Source organism: Palaemon carinicauda, chromosome 17 (genome assembly GCF_036898095.1).
Source record: "Palaemon carinicauda isolate YSFRI2023 chromosome 17, ASM3689809v2, whole genome shotgun sequence".
Taxonomy (NCBI): domain Eukaryota; kingdom Metazoa; phylum Arthropoda; class Malacostraca; order Decapoda; family Palaemonidae; genus Palaemon; species Palaemon carinicauda.
Genome location: NC_090741.1, coordinates 70,216,820 through 70,232,795, shown reverse-complemented (window position 1 = coordinate 70,232,795; position 15,976 = coordinate 70,216,820).

Genomic DNA, 15,976 nt, shown 5'->3' with positions numbered 1-15,976 from the left:
GGAATTATTCGAATAAAGGTAGCTATGGGGTCAGAGTTGTACTATGGTACAGGGGTAGATGGTGTAAGTTGAAATTCAGTAAGATTTTAGCCTGCAAATCTTTATTTAAATAAAGGTAGTTATGGGATTAATGTTTGTACTGTGGTACAGGGAGAGATGGTATAAGTTTAAATTCAGTAAGATTTTAGCCATGAATTATTTAAGTAAAGGTAGCTACGGGGGTCAATGTTTGTACTACAGTACAGGGATAGATGGCATATGTTTAAATTCAGTAAGACTTTAGCCAGCAATTATTCAAATAAAGGTAGCTATGGGATCAATGCTTGTACTACAGTACAGGGGTAGATGGTATAAGCTGAAATTCACTAAGACACTAGCCAGGACTTATTTAAATAAAAGTAGCTATGGGATCAATACTTGTACTGCAGTACAGTGATAAACGATGCAAGTTAAAAAATAGTCAGAGTTTGTCCTATTTTGAATGCCTTTCAATATGAAAACCAACTTCGACATCACAACTCTCCAGACATTAGATAGGCCAACTAAAAGTTACTGAATAGAATTGATAAAAGTATTATTACAGAAATAGGCTAATCTCAAAATGAAACTAGATCCATTTAAACTGTTAAATCATCTATAAGTAAAGTCTAGATGGGAGAAGTTACGAAAGCAAAAGAATAATTAGGGTATGGTTTAAAGTACAGTTCCAAGAATTTTAAATAATGCAAATAATAGAATTTTGATATTAGAGCATGAAACACAAAGCTAATAACCTAGCAGTTTCACGTACTGATAATTTGTTCAAAATAGTTACAATTAATGACAGATGATATTACTCATTGGCAACAGTCTAGAACAGGAATGTCAAACTCAAATTCTTTCAAGGGTCTATTATGTACTTGAAGATCATCAGAGATATGGTAATGATTTATTGGCAAGACTGAGCATAAAAAGTATTTTGCAAGTCATTCCTGTTTACCAAAAATACATTTGGGTTCATCTTAACAGTTTAGTTATATTTTCATCAGTTATAACAATTATAGTGAATTAAAAAGTCTAGTCATCTCAAGTGCCACATCTGGCCCGCAGAACTCAAGTTTGACATTTCTAGTCTAGAGAAAACTAGACTTTTAATTGATAAAAAAAAAAAAAACTTTGTGGGAATATTTTCAATTATCTTTAAAGTATATTTTCTGATATGAAAGTCCGTAGGCGTGATGTATTTTCCTACTTGACTGGACACTTTTAAAGGATCAAATTCATTTTCATGACTACTAAACTGATGCTTTAAATTATTTCCCACTCTTCTGCTCAGTCAATTACTAACCTTATTATAAAAACTTACTGTCAATTATTGAAGCCTATATCAATCTTGTTCCTTGTAGGTTTTAACGTTAAACCTAAAACCTAAAACTATTTCCTTGCTCTCAGGCTAGTTTAACTTGAGACTTCGTAGGAATATTCAGATGGTCTTAGATGATCGAAAACTTTAAATTCATTCAGAACTTAAAACGCAAAATACTTCAAATGTTTGAGCCATAAAAATTAATTTTGAAAAACAGTTGACCATGTGAAGCACAAAGATAGCACTTAATAATGCTTAAAGAAATTAATCAAACTAATGAAATTGTTAAGACTAAAATATGACTGGTTAAAAGTAAATGTTCAGGAGTGGAAATTCAATTCTTTCTATGAAAAGGTTTAAGATTGAACTAGTCTAAATAAATTTAGTCAAGGACAGGAAACATTTCGGATAAAAGACTTTTAAAATAAAGTTTCGAAATTTATCCTTGGTTAAAGATGCATTAGCTGAATAAAATTTTTTTGAAGACCTAATATACTGCCAACTTCAGGGGAGCTCCAATACTTCATCCTTAGGAGCTCTCGGCTTGTTGACAGCTGTAGTTTTAGTGAATCCAGTTAAATTTTTATTTTTCTTGAAGAATGCCTTTCTTCTTGCCATGAGTTCTTTAGTCCTGTGAAAAGAAAATTTAAATATCAGTTTGACACATGGATGGATATTTCACTACACAACAAAATTTCTGGACACTAATACAGCTAGAGATCTTTAGCATAAATTGCCCACTTATTCCAATAAAATAATAATTTGCATGAAGCACTCAACATATAACTCCCCCACCCCCACAAAAAAAGTCTTTAATCGACAAAGTTTTAAATTTTCATCTAACCACAGAATTACTCCAATGTCCTTTACAACTAAACTCTTTCAACCTATGCGCTAATCTTCTACATATTTACTGTCCAAATCCACTGAATTACATCCTAAGATGTAAAGTTGTTCAGCCCTCATTGTATGGTTAAATTAACAAATTTGGAAGTAATTTTCATTTTTCCTAGTATACAAACCCTCCGCTATTTATAGGGGTATACTTTCAGCTACGCCGAAAGTATATCCATATAAATAGCGGAGGGTTTGTATTTACGCCGGAGCAACTATAGATTAGAATATCTTACATAATTGTGATAATACTTTTGCGTATCTATCCAACATCAAGCCATAATCCTGTCCCAAATAAAAGCAAGACAGAGCTATATGTAAATCCATTGAATAAGGTTGTGGTGGCCGGGTTGTAACGACCTTGGTGGTGATTGCCAGACTGGGGTTCGAGTTCCGCTCAAACTCGTTAGTTCTATTGGTAGTTGCAACCTCACCATCCTTCTGAGCTAAGTATGGGAGATTTGGAGGAGCCTATAGGTCTATCTGCTGAGTCATCAGCAGCCATTGCCTGGCCTGCCTTGATCCTAGGTTGGTATGGAGAAGGGGCTTGAGCGCTGATCATATATCATTGGTCAGTCTCTAGGTAGGGCAATGTCACTGTCCCTTGCCTCTGCCATTCATGAGAGACCTTTAACCATACAATGAATAATCTACCATACTTGAGAGATCGATCTAAGTATCGCACCTTAAACAGATGATTATTATAACAGAGCCCACGAGATAGAAATGCAGAATTATTGCATAACCAATGAAGCCTCAAAATATTCAATCTATCATGTCATAACACCTAGACGAAGTTAGTCTACTAACCACAAACCATTGTATATATCAACGACAATCCTGTCACCCTAACATCCGATGTCTCTGGAGTAAGGTAAACTTTTGGGTAACTTACACAAATATTTCACATGCTGAATTATAATAAAAATAAAATTGATTTATTGTCTCCATTGGTATTATGAGAGAGAGAGAGAGAGAGAGAGAGAGAGAGAGAGAGAGAGAGAGAGAGAGAGAGAGAGATAATAAGGATAGTATTACTATTATCAAAATCACAAGGGGAGCTACAACCCTTATTGAAAACAGGAGGATGCTATAAGCTTCATAAGGGCCCCAACAGGGAAAAAATACCCCAGTGAGAATAGGAAATAAGGAAACAGGTCGAATAGTGTGCCCCAGTTACCCTCAAGCAAGTGAACTCTAACCCAAGAGAGTGGAAGACCATGGTACAGAGGCTACGACACTATCCAAGACTAGAACACAATTGTTAGATTCCGGAAGCATTATACTTTCAAGAAAATTTTGCTATTAGTCTTTTTAACAGCGATATCCAAACATATGGCTGAATACGTGAATTGGACATTTTGCTTGACCGTGACATTGACATTTCAAATTTTTTTTTTTTTTTTTTTTTTTTTTTTTTTTTTAACATAAAGGTTAATCCCTGCAAGTTTCATTATTCTACGATTAAAATTTTGGCCAGGAAACTTCACAAACAAACTGTGGGTAAATCATAGCCTTCTTCCAACTTCGTTCCCGGAGGTTATTATTTTGTACAAAACATCCACAAATACGAAAATCAACATAAGAAATGATTAATTATTTGCAATGATACTAAAATTATAGATGAAACTATAAAAATGTCACGTTAAGATGTCATGAGAATTTCAAAGTAAAGGTTGATAGGTTATAGATCGATGGCCTTTTCACCGACGAAAATTCTTTTAACTATTCGGATACTAAATTTATGAATTAGGCTACACCTAGACGTATCATATTCTGCAGATGAATCGTAAAATATATGGAATATGAAGAAAATATGGTACAAATAAGCGGTTTTGGAAGAAATAGATATAGGGACATTATCGTTGGAAACCATTTTGGTAACGGCCTTTCCGCCGACGACAACTATGAATGATTCAAATTTCGAAATATCATAAACTGAATTCAGATGAATCAAGTTATGCAGATGAAAACGAAGAAAATATGATACAAGTTGGTACAAGTAAAAGTGGAGGAAGAAAATGAAATATGAGGAAAATTGGGTAATTATCGGTGAAGAGACCGTTTATGTTACGGACGCCCTTATCGCCATTGATTTTAGAATTTGAATATTTAAATTAAATCCAGATGAATCAGATTCTATGGATGAATCATACAATATATGGAAAATTAAGAAAATATAGTACAAGTCAGTGTGGATAAATACATAGCGATATGGGGAAATTGTCGTTGAGAGAGAGAGAGAGAGAGAGAGAGAGAGAGAGAGAGAGAGAGAGAGAGAGAGAGAGAGATACACAATGTTGCATAATTCCACTTGACTAAAGATAGTTTATATTCAAATAAATTACCGAAGTTGGGTCCTCGGGATAATCATTATGAAATTATCCTGCACTGATCGATCTACATTGGTTACCTGTTAAGGCTAGGATTGAATTTAAAATTTGCTTGTTGACTCACAAAGCACTTACAGGTGATAAGCCTAAATATCTTCGTGATTGCTTGATCCCCTACCCTGAAGCTACCAGCGCCACTGTAAGAGTTAGACATGCAGATGACCCACACAGACTATTCGAAATTAGTGTGAATCATGCAATAGGGGGAAGAACGTTCAGTTATGCTGCACCGAGACTCTTTAACGACCTTCCACTCGATGTCAAGAATAGCACAAATGTGGCTGCCTTCAAGAAAAACCTGAAGACTTATCTTTTTAGAAAGTGTTATAATAGTGACCTGAAAACTATTGAGCCTGAATACAAATGCTAGCGAAATAACTGATAACGATACAGAGCAAAATATTAACTGGAAAGGAATTATTTTTTCATACACCAAGGCCCGCCTGAACAGACCTTTAGTGTTTGATGGAGGGCGAGAAATAAACCTCTAAAAGTAAAAGTAAGTAGACGGGTAATCAGGAGAGGCAGCTTATTTTTCGACCATTTGCTCAATCTTGACCTTTAACCTTAACATGCATTAATTGACGTGGATGTTCATACACCCACACATGAACCAAGTTTGAAGTCTGTGATAGCGATGTCCAAACTTAAGGCTGATTATGTGAATTGGACATTTTGCTTGACAGTGACCATGACCTTTGACCTTTACCTTCCAAAATTTAATGATTTTCAGTTTTGTTTTACATCACAGTCAATTCCTGCAAGTTTCATTACGATTAAAATTGTGGCAAGAAAACTGTTCACAAACAAACACATACAAACATAGGGTAAAACATAACCACCTTTCAACTTCGTTGGCGGAGGCAATGAAAAAAAAAAATCCAGTAACACGAGATTCAATTAGACAATTAGCCAATACTAAGAATATATAAAAATACCTCCATTCCCACCCCAAACCCACAATTCCCACACTCATACCCACATGCACCAAAGAGACTATCATTTTCCACAAAGAATTCCCAAAGAAAAATGTTGAATTAAATATGATTTCATGAACATTACCTCTAGTCTTTTGAAAGTTTATAAATCATTTCACCAGCAAAAATTAGTCTAAATTTAAATGATTATATCAAAACTTCAGTTTTCAAAATTCATACTGTCATTATTTTGAAGTCTCTTCCTAACGCCTGTTGCTACCAGGGTTAAAAGAATACCTGGTTGCTACTACGTTATTTGGGTTGGTATGTCGAGGAATGTCTAAAGAAAAGTGTTTTCGATAAAGGGGCCAAGAACCGATTTTTCAATATTAAAATTATAAGTAAATCTAACAACGAAATGTTATGAAAAAAATAGCTTATCGCTGTGTGTTGAGGAAAATGGCTTAAAGTAACAATGATGTTCACTTAGGCCCTTCCCACCAATGAAGGTATGCTTTTGAATCTCTCTCTCTCTCTCTCTCTCTCTCTCTCTCTCTCTCTCTCTCTCTCTCTCTCTCTCTCTCTCTCTGGAAATCGCCCTGGCAACAGGATACAATTACCGGCCTCAATTACGTCGTCCCCGACAGCAGGGTACAATTATTTACCTCAATTAAGTCGTCCGCTGACGTAGAATTATTGACCTCCTTTAGGTCGTCCTCTGACAACAGGATAAAATTATTGACCTCATTTAAGTCGTCCCCTGACAACAGGGTACAATTACTGGCTCGATTTCAGTCATCCCCGACAACAGGGTACAATTATTGACCTCATTTAAGTCGTCCCCTGACAACAGGGTATAATTATTAACCTCATTTAAGTCATCCCCTGACAACAGCGTACAACTATTAACCTCATTTAAGTCGTCCCCTGACAACAGGGTACAATTACTGACCTCATTTAAGTCGTCCCCCAACAACGGGATACAATTATTGACCTCATTTAAGTTGTCCCTTGACAACAGGGTACAGTTATTGACCTCATTTAAGTCGTCCCCTGACAACAGGATAAAACTATTGACCTCCTTTAAGTCATCCCCTGACAGCAGGGTACAATTTCTGACTCCATTTAAGCCATCCCCTGACAACAGGTTACAATTGCTGACCTCATTTAAGTCGTCCCCTAACAACAGGGTACAGTTATTGACCTCATTTAAGTCAAACAAGGAACATTGAATGTAGTCACGGCAAAACATTCGAATTTCCAACTACTGTAAGACCAATAGTATAAAAAAATACGAGGCAAGAGTGACAAGAATGAGAAAGTTTGGGTGCAGCAGCTTGGGGCAGAAGGCATCTGATACCATAATCAATAAATTGCATTAAAAAAAAAAAAGGTGTCATTCTTCAGCACATTTCCATCTAGTGATTTTCAAAATCAATACATGTAAATGAACGTAAATGAAATTTTATTAATTTAATTATAAAGAAAACAGGATTTCCCAGTTCAATTGTATATAGTCACTCGTAATTACTCAAGTCAAGTCCGCCTGTTGGTCGCCTACCTTAGAACTCTATCCTCACCAACAGATTTTCAACGAATTCAAGAACATGATTTACCTCAAGTTTAATGTTTCCTTGAACAAATTATATTTTTAAATAAGTCAACATACTCTCCACCCAGGTAAGATACTCAAATCACACACCTGAACTCTGGGGGCTTAACCCAAAATCCTAGGGAGATTTACCACAAAATTCTGGAGGATTTATCACAAAACCCTGGGGGATTCATCACAAGACCCTGGCGATTTACCACAAAATCCTGAAGGATTTATTACCGAATCCTGTGGGAGGATTTATCCCCAAAATCCATGGGGGAGATTTTACCCAAATTTCCATGGGGGTTTATTCCAAAATCTGGAAGGGGTTAACCATAATCCTATGGGGGATTTAACCACGAATCCTGATGGGAATTTAACCACGAATCCTGGTGGGAATTTAACCACGAATCCTGGTGGGAATTTAACCACGAATCCTGGTGGGAATTTAGTCTTAATCATCAGGATTTAAGCAAAAATACTTAGGAGATTTAACCATGATTCCAGGGGGAATTTAACTGATTACTGGGGGAATTTAACTGATTACTGGGGGAATTTAACCACGAATCCTGGGGGAATTTTTAACCACGAATCCAGGGGAATTTAACCACGAATCCAGGGGAATTTAACCACGAATCCACGGGAATTTAACCACGAATCCAGGGGAATTTAACCACGAATCCAGGGGAATTTAACCACGAATCCAGGGGAATTTAACCATGAATTCTGGTGAGAATTTAAAAAAAAAAAGCCCGGGGAATTTAACCACAAATATTGGGGAATTTCACCCCAAATAATGGGGAATTTAACCACAAATATTGGGGAATTTAACCATGAATCCTGGGGGGGGGATTTAACCATGAATATTGGGGAATTAAACCACGAACATTGGGGAATTTAACTATGAATCCTGGGGGGAACTTAACCATGAATGGTGAGAATTTAACCATGAATCCTATGGGGAATTTAGCTACGAACTCTAAGGGGAATTTAACCATGAATCCTGAGGGGAATTCAACCACGAATTAATAGGATCTAAGCTCAAATCCTTGGGGATATTTAACCATGATTCCTGGGGAATTTAACCACTAATCCGGGGAGAATTTAAGTCCGGTGTAGCTGGAAATTTTTCCCCCTTCTGACTGAAATCCCCACGGGAAAATTAGCCTAGGATCGATTTCCCCCCCGGGAAAAGCAGCCCGGGCTGTTATTCCCCCAGTGGGAATTTCAGCCCTAAGATATTTTACCACCCCTAGGCAATTTCTCCCCCACCCTCCCTTACAGAGAAACTATTTTGAAGAACTGAATAATCAACGGCAAGTTTGACAAAATAGGCCTATTAGGAATATATATATATATATATATATATATATATATATATATATATATATATATATATATATACAATGTGACACAACGTTACCAACATTACAATGCCATTGCTAACGTTAGCAATGTTACGATAATATTAACGTGTATTTTAAAGCAGTTTTCCATATTCCCTTTACAAAAAATTTAAAAAGGTACAAGAGGGTACAGAACCTAACAAACTCACGTAACCTAACCTAAAAGTTCCCAGATCCCAACCCCTAGCTGGGGGCAAGCCCCCGGACCCCCTTCCCAGGTCACAACCCCTAGCCGGGGCCAAGCCCCTGGACCCCCTTCCCAGGTCACAGCCCCTAGCCAGGGGCAAGCCTCCGGATCCCATTCCCAGGTCACAAACTTTTGGCACTCTAAAAACACTAAAATTAAAGAAATCAATGACTTACTTTTATGACCCGGGGTAATGGTCTGTTTTTCCCCCATCCGAAATAATGGTTACCTCCACCAAGCAAAGAGGTATCTTGAATCAGAGGGGGGAATATAATCCTGGGACATAATTCCCCCGGGGGGATATATATCCTGGGCCATATTTCCCCCCGGGGGTAAAAAAGAGACCATTACACCGGGCTGTTATTCCCCTAGGCCATTTCTCCCCCACCCTCCCTTACAGAGAAACTCTTTTGATGAATTAAATAGTCAACGGTAGGTTTGACAAAATACTAGGAATATATATATATATATATATATATATATATATATATATATATATATATATATATATATATATATATATATATATATATATTATATATATATATATATATATATAACGGATTTTGAGCGAAGCGAAAAATCTATTTTTGGATGAGGTAGCCATGTCGTTCTGATGGAAGTTCCTTCATTAGTAGCTTCCTAGGTATATTTGACTACAGTGATATATCCCAGAGAATTTACCAAAGGTATCCAGAATTCTAACTCCTGGAGCGAATATTCCTTAAAATTTTAAAAGGGATATCGCGTAACATCGGAGGACGTATTCTTGACATGTCTCATGGCTATCTACACCCCCAATAGCGCTTTTGCTTCGAGGGGAAAGAGTGGCAAGAATAAGGAGAGTCGTTAAAGAGATAACGCTCTCGACACTCCTACTGTACTGTAAATAGTGCGCCGAATCGCCACCGCGAGGTACCACCAAGCCATTCTTTGTAGCTTTGTAGGTGTTGCAGATACAGTACCATAGGGAGAGATTCATTATCCTTTTGTCAAAAAGAGGGTGGGTCCATCAGGACGACATGGCTACTTCACCCAAAAATGGATTTTTCGCTTCGCTCAAAATCCGTTTTTTGGGCTCAGGCCATGTCGTCGTGATGGTCGTGATGGAAGTTTACCAGAGCATTAATGTATCTGTGGATTTTCAACAGTGCCGTCCATCTCGAGATAAATCTTTCTTTTTGGTCTTCAAGACCTAGAGACACTTGATGTTACCGTTATACATCAATCAGCTGATCATGAAATATGTCAGTGCTTCCTGCCCCCTACAGGGAAGAGTTTGGGCAGACTCAAGGAAAAAAACCCGAGGATTGTGAGTTCAAGGAAACAATCTAGCAACAGGTTTGTATATTAGTGTCATCATATACGTAAAGCATAGTCTGTATTTGGATGGTATTGATCTGTGCAGGTTACTGGTACTTCCCGGGTTTGTTGTTAAAGAGAGACAGGTTTATATACGTGTAGGAAACCTTAAACAGTAAAATGAACAGTCTAGTACAATAAGTTCTTACCTGTTTGCTTGGAACAATAGGAATCTTAGTTCCGATGTTTTCTTGAATATTAAAAGAATCAAGGATGCTCTGACTTTATACTTAAACTGGACTGTTTGGGACGAAAGAGACGCAAAGATTCGTTCTATTGTTTATTACAATAAATTTAGAAATCATAGATATAATCAATTACATATTACACTGAACAATTCTGCATAGAAGCATAAACAGTAATAACAGAAAATAAAATCAGTTTCATCTGAAAAGGAAACACCAGCCACTCTATGGGAAATATAAGAATTTCACTAAGTATTCTGTTGTTACTAGGAACACTGTGCATATAGGTATGCCTGGCATTTTTGTCAGTCTGTTATGCTTAAAGTCACCCGTGTGAATAGAACAGTCTATAGTGTCATCACTAAACACAATACTCAACATGATATGACTTGAAAGTTTATCATGTACAGTACACCCTTCACCAAAAGTCCCAAATAGTGCACTACTGTTCGCAGTAATCAAGCGGCAGGTTTTATTACACTGCCCGCAGCCACCACATGAAATTTAATTTCTTGTAATTGCTTCGCGTAGTGCTTGAAGAAAACTCTGGACAACTTCCATCCAGTATAAGCACGAAGGCTTTCAAATGACATCGTCTAAAAGAAATTCAGAGACAAGGCAACTTTTCTCGGATCATGACCTGCGGGTGTACTGTCTGGATCCGCTCTGCATATAAAATACTGTAGGTGATTTTCGCCCTTATCTGTTTCAAGGATAACGTTGAACCGGAAGTCTCTCCCCTGAAAAGCTGACGTCCCTTTAAGTCTAAAGTTCTACGAAGATAGACCTCTAGGCATTCCACTAGGCAGAGGGATGCTTCTTCCTTCAGAGGGCAGATTCTCCAGGGACCCCATCTCTTAGTGGGCAGCTCGTTCTTGGCGAGAAACGTCGGGTCCGGAAAGAGGTTCAGCTCTCCGTTGTCTGTGAAATGAATGTGGCCATCATCCCTAAAGAGAGGGCCACTATTTCGCTAACTCTGGCTCCCAAGGCTAGTGCAAATAAGAATATCACCTTTTGAGTCAAGTCTTTCAGTGAGCAATCCTCATTGTTCAGGGTTAATGCTAAGTGAAGAACCTTATCCAAAGACCATGAAATGGGCTTAGGAGGAGCTGCAGGCCGAAGTTTAGCGCAGGCTTTAGGAATCTTGTTGAAGATCTCATTGGAAAAGTCTACCTGGAAGGCATAAAGCATTGGTCTGGCTAGGGCAGATTTACATGTAGTAATCGTATTGGCTGCTAAACCTTGTTCATGAAGATGGATGACAAAGGACAAACAGAAATCTGTAGAAATCTCCTTAGGTTTCTCCGCCTTGACAAAGGCCACCCACTTCTTCCAGGAAGACTCATATTATCTTATTGTTAACTTTGACTTGTATTCTTCTAAGAAGTTAATACTGTCCCTAGAAATCCCAAACCATTTCTTCACCGCTAAGGAGAGAAAATCATGAGAAGGTGGTTCTGGGTTTTCACTGATGAAGCCGAGACAGTCAATTTCTGCACTTACTGAGTCAGAACTGGGTCCGGCAACGGGATCAGCTTCAGGCGTAGTTCCGTTACTAGAGGGAACCAGACGCTGTTGGGCCACTTGTGGGCCACTATTGCTGCTGTCCCCCGAAAGGATCTCAGTTTGTCGAGGACTTTCAGCAGAAAGTTGGTTGGAGGGAATAGGTAGATTTTGGACCATCTGTACCAATCTATGGACATTGCATCCATTGCTTCTGCTAGAGGATCCTCGTACGGGGCTATGTACCGGGGTAGATTCTTCTTGTTGCTCGTTGCGAAGAGGTCTATCTGCAGTCCTGGGACTTTGCGTAAGATGAAGGAGAATGATCTTGCGTCTAGGGACCATTCTGACTATCGGTTTGATCCTGGATAGAGCGTCTGCTGTCACATTGCGGAACCCTTGAAGGTGGACTGCTGACAAGTGCCATCTCTTCTCCGCTAGACGGAGGATGGCTAGTATCCCTTGGTTTATGTGAGGCGATCTCGAGCCGTCGGTTTAGGCATCTCATTATGACTTCGCTGTCTAGAACCAGACGGATGTGGATTGAGCAGCGGAGTTTCAGTTTCTTCAGAGAAAGAAAAACTGCTATAGCTTCCAGAAAATTGATGTGGAAGGTTTTGAAGAGGGGAGACCAAGTTCCTTGGACTTTTCGGTGATCAGAGTGACCTCCCCACCATTCTCTCGAGGCATCCGTGTGAACGGTGACTGACGGTGGAGGTGGTTGTAAGGGAACCTTGTTCCTTAGATTCTTGGCCTCCGACCATGGCTTGAGTATTGATCGCAGACGATTTGGTATCGATCTTTGTAGATCTCTTCGAGCGTTTGATGCATATTTTCTCCAAACTCCTGATACATCTTTTAATTGTGCTCTCAATACTGGATCTGTCACAGAGGTGAACTGGAAGGACCTCAACACACTCTCCTGTTGCCTTCTTGATATCCTTGCGGACTGAAGAAGTCTTTTGGCAGATCCTGCTATCTCTTTCCTTTTCTTTGACGGAATGGAAAGGCAGTGTGACTGCAAGTTTCAGTGGATGCCCAGCCACTGAAACTTTTGAGCTGGAGATAGTCGAGATTTTTCCAAGTTGATCTTGAATCCTAAGTGTTCCAGGAACCGGATCACTTCCTTAGAGGCTTGCCTGCACTCTTCCTCAGATGCTGCCCACACCAGCCAGTCGTCCAGGTAGGCTACCACCTGGATTCCTTTTTGGCGTAGTTGATGAATGACTGCATTCGCAAGCTTGGTGAATACCCTTGGAGCTATGTTCAGACCGAAGGGCATGGCTCTGAAAACGTACTTTCTTTTTTGTAGTTTGAATCCCAGGTAGGGGGAAACTTGACGGCTGATTGGAACGTGCCAGTACGTATCAGTCACGTCTATGGAGACTGTACGCCCGTTTGAGCAAAAGGGTCCTGATGTGTTGAAGCGTCAGCATTTTGCACTTGTAGTTCACTATGAACTTGTTGAGTGGTGACAAGTCCAGAATATGACTGAGTTTTTCCGAGTCCTTCTTCGTAACACAAAATAGCCTTCCTTGGAATCTGACAGACTTCGCCTTCCTTATAACTCTTTTGTTCAAGAGTTCCTGAACATATTCTTCCAATATGGGGGTTGAGTGTTGGAAGAATTGAGGGAAGTTTGGTAGAGTTGAGCTCCAACTCCACCCTCGTCCGTTCTTGATTAGGCTGTGGGCCCAGGGATCGAAGTTCTAACGATCCCGGAAGAGGAAGAGTCTCCCTCCTACCAGTAGCATCTCACTTTGAGTGCTGGGTGGAGGATTTACCTCCTTGGCCACGTCCACCTTTGTTGCCCCTAACTCTGAAGGGGCGTCTGGAGGATCCTCAAAGGGAACCTCGAGACTTCGGCCGAAAGGTTGTCGACTGCCTTCCGAAAACTGGGGTGAACACAGGCAACTGGGGTGAACACAGGCGACTGGGTCGCCAGCGTTTGGGGCACCAGTTGGAAGGTGGTGAGTGGTTGTGCCACCGTCTGGGACACCGTGGCCACGGAAAGCTGTTGCTGTTGTTTCGGCCGAGAGGGCACTCTTGCTCGTTTCGACTTATTCTTTGGCTGGGGACCCTCATCAGGTGAAGATTTTCTTTTAGAGGACAAGCCCCGTTTAGAGAGAAGGTTTCTGTTCTCTGTAGTGGCTTTGTCCACGACCTCTTTGACCACTTCACTTGGGAAGAGGTCTTTTCCCCAGATGTTGGAAGCTATCAGCTTCCTTGGTTCATGTCTCACCGCAGCCGAGGCGAACACGAACTCTCTGCAAGCCCTTCGGGCTTTTATAAAGTTGTACAGGTCCTTGGTGACTGTCGCCAAACGAGATTTGGCGAAGACCATGTAAATATCTGGGGTATCCGGGATGCTTGCCATTGTCTCTAGGCCGGTCTGCAAAAACAAGTTAGCAGCAAGACGTTATTTTGTCACCTGTTCTCTGCGCAGGAGAAAGTCTGACAGCTTCGTGAGGTCTTCGCCAAACTGTCGTCCGGCAATATCTGCCTCCAGCTTCCCAACTGTGAAGGCGTTATGAACATCCTTCCAGTCTGCATCGTCTGATGGAAAGGCGAAGGAGAAAGGTCTACACTCTTCCAGAGTAGGGTATGGTTTCCCTGCCTCAACTCCCTTTAAGGCTGCCTTAAGCCCTTTGTCCATAAAGGGAAAGGCACATTTGGAGTCAGAAATGAAGGACGGGTGCTTCTTGCTGAGAGCCAGCACCTTGGAGCCGGTAAAGGGCCTCTCCTGCAAGGTGGTTGTATATAAGGCCTGGGCCTTAGAGAGTTCAAGGACGATGGTTTCTTTTGGCTATGTCTCCTCTTTGGATGCAGGTTCCGTCTTTAGACGGACATAGCAATCCGGGTAGGCCCCTTTGCTGGGCCAGAACTCAATTTCCTCTACTGGGACAGTGCCCAGTTTCTCTGAGAGGAAGATCCCCCCCCCCCAACATAGGCATATGCTCTGCGTACCTCCAGGGGTTGACGTCAAAAGAAGGCGGGGGGATCCTTGACGTTTAGCTTCTTCGGGGCTAAACGTGTTGCAACCAGCTGATGCATTTCAGTCCGAAGAGAAGCCTCTTTCTCGGACGATTTCTTCTGAATGTCCTGCACCATGGACAACAGCGAGTGCAACGTACTCGTAATGGAATCCAACTGGGGTGCAGCGGAAGAAGTCGAAGGCACCAGCTCAGTCACCGTGGCTGATGATACAGAAATCGTTTCGGCTTTCTCGACTTCGGCCTCAGGTGGAACGTCATCCGCCTGATCCAGTTCCTCCACTAGGAGATTGTTCTCAGTCTCCTCCGAGACAACTGACATGTTGTCCTTTAATTAGATGCTCTCAAAGGCATCCGAAACTTCAGATTCTACCGGAATCTGAACAAGGGGAATCTCAGGTTGAGCCTGGGGAATAACCGCATCAGAAGATGCCCTAGGGAAAAGATGAGCCCTCATCTTTTCATTAGGAAGGTATGGGCCAGAGGTGTTCTTCTGGAAGCCCCTGACCCATCTCCCTTGCTGCGTTCCTTGACTCGGTAGACTTTTGGTCGTCTAAAGCCTCTTTAACCAGTTTTTCACAAACGGTATATACCTGTGGGTCCCAGTACTTGAGAGCCCCCTTGGTGACTGCGCAGCGAGCGTGGGCCCTGCACATGCCATGGCCGTAGAAGTTCTTACTACGAACCCTACAAAAGTTGTTCCCGCACTCGGAATGCTCCTCCTGTAAAGAATGAAAAGCATATAAGTATTAGGTGAAATTCTCAGATTTCAGCATACATATTATTATTATTAGCTTGGATAGGGTAAGCTAGAGATAGGAAAGACACCTACATGTGTTTCCTGTCCAGCCAATTGCTATGACCTCCTCCGATATTGAATGCTAAATTCTTCACAAATTTTTAGGGGAAGATGATATCCTTTGATACAGTGTCTCTTCTTAATACAATCTTCCAGGTTCAATATTGGGGATTAAAGACAATAATGGTTAATAACCATTAATGGTAGAGAGAATCGCTCTCCTATATGTGATGGTCTCACAATAGGCTGTCCATGAAGCACCTTGTTGGTTGGAATAAAATTTTGGGCTACAGCACTGACTGTCGGCAGCATGCCACCAGTCCTGCCAGGCCTGCCGGCATATGCCGATCTATTCTGGGCTATTGAAGGCAGTTACTGTCTTCAAAGTAATGGGCGGC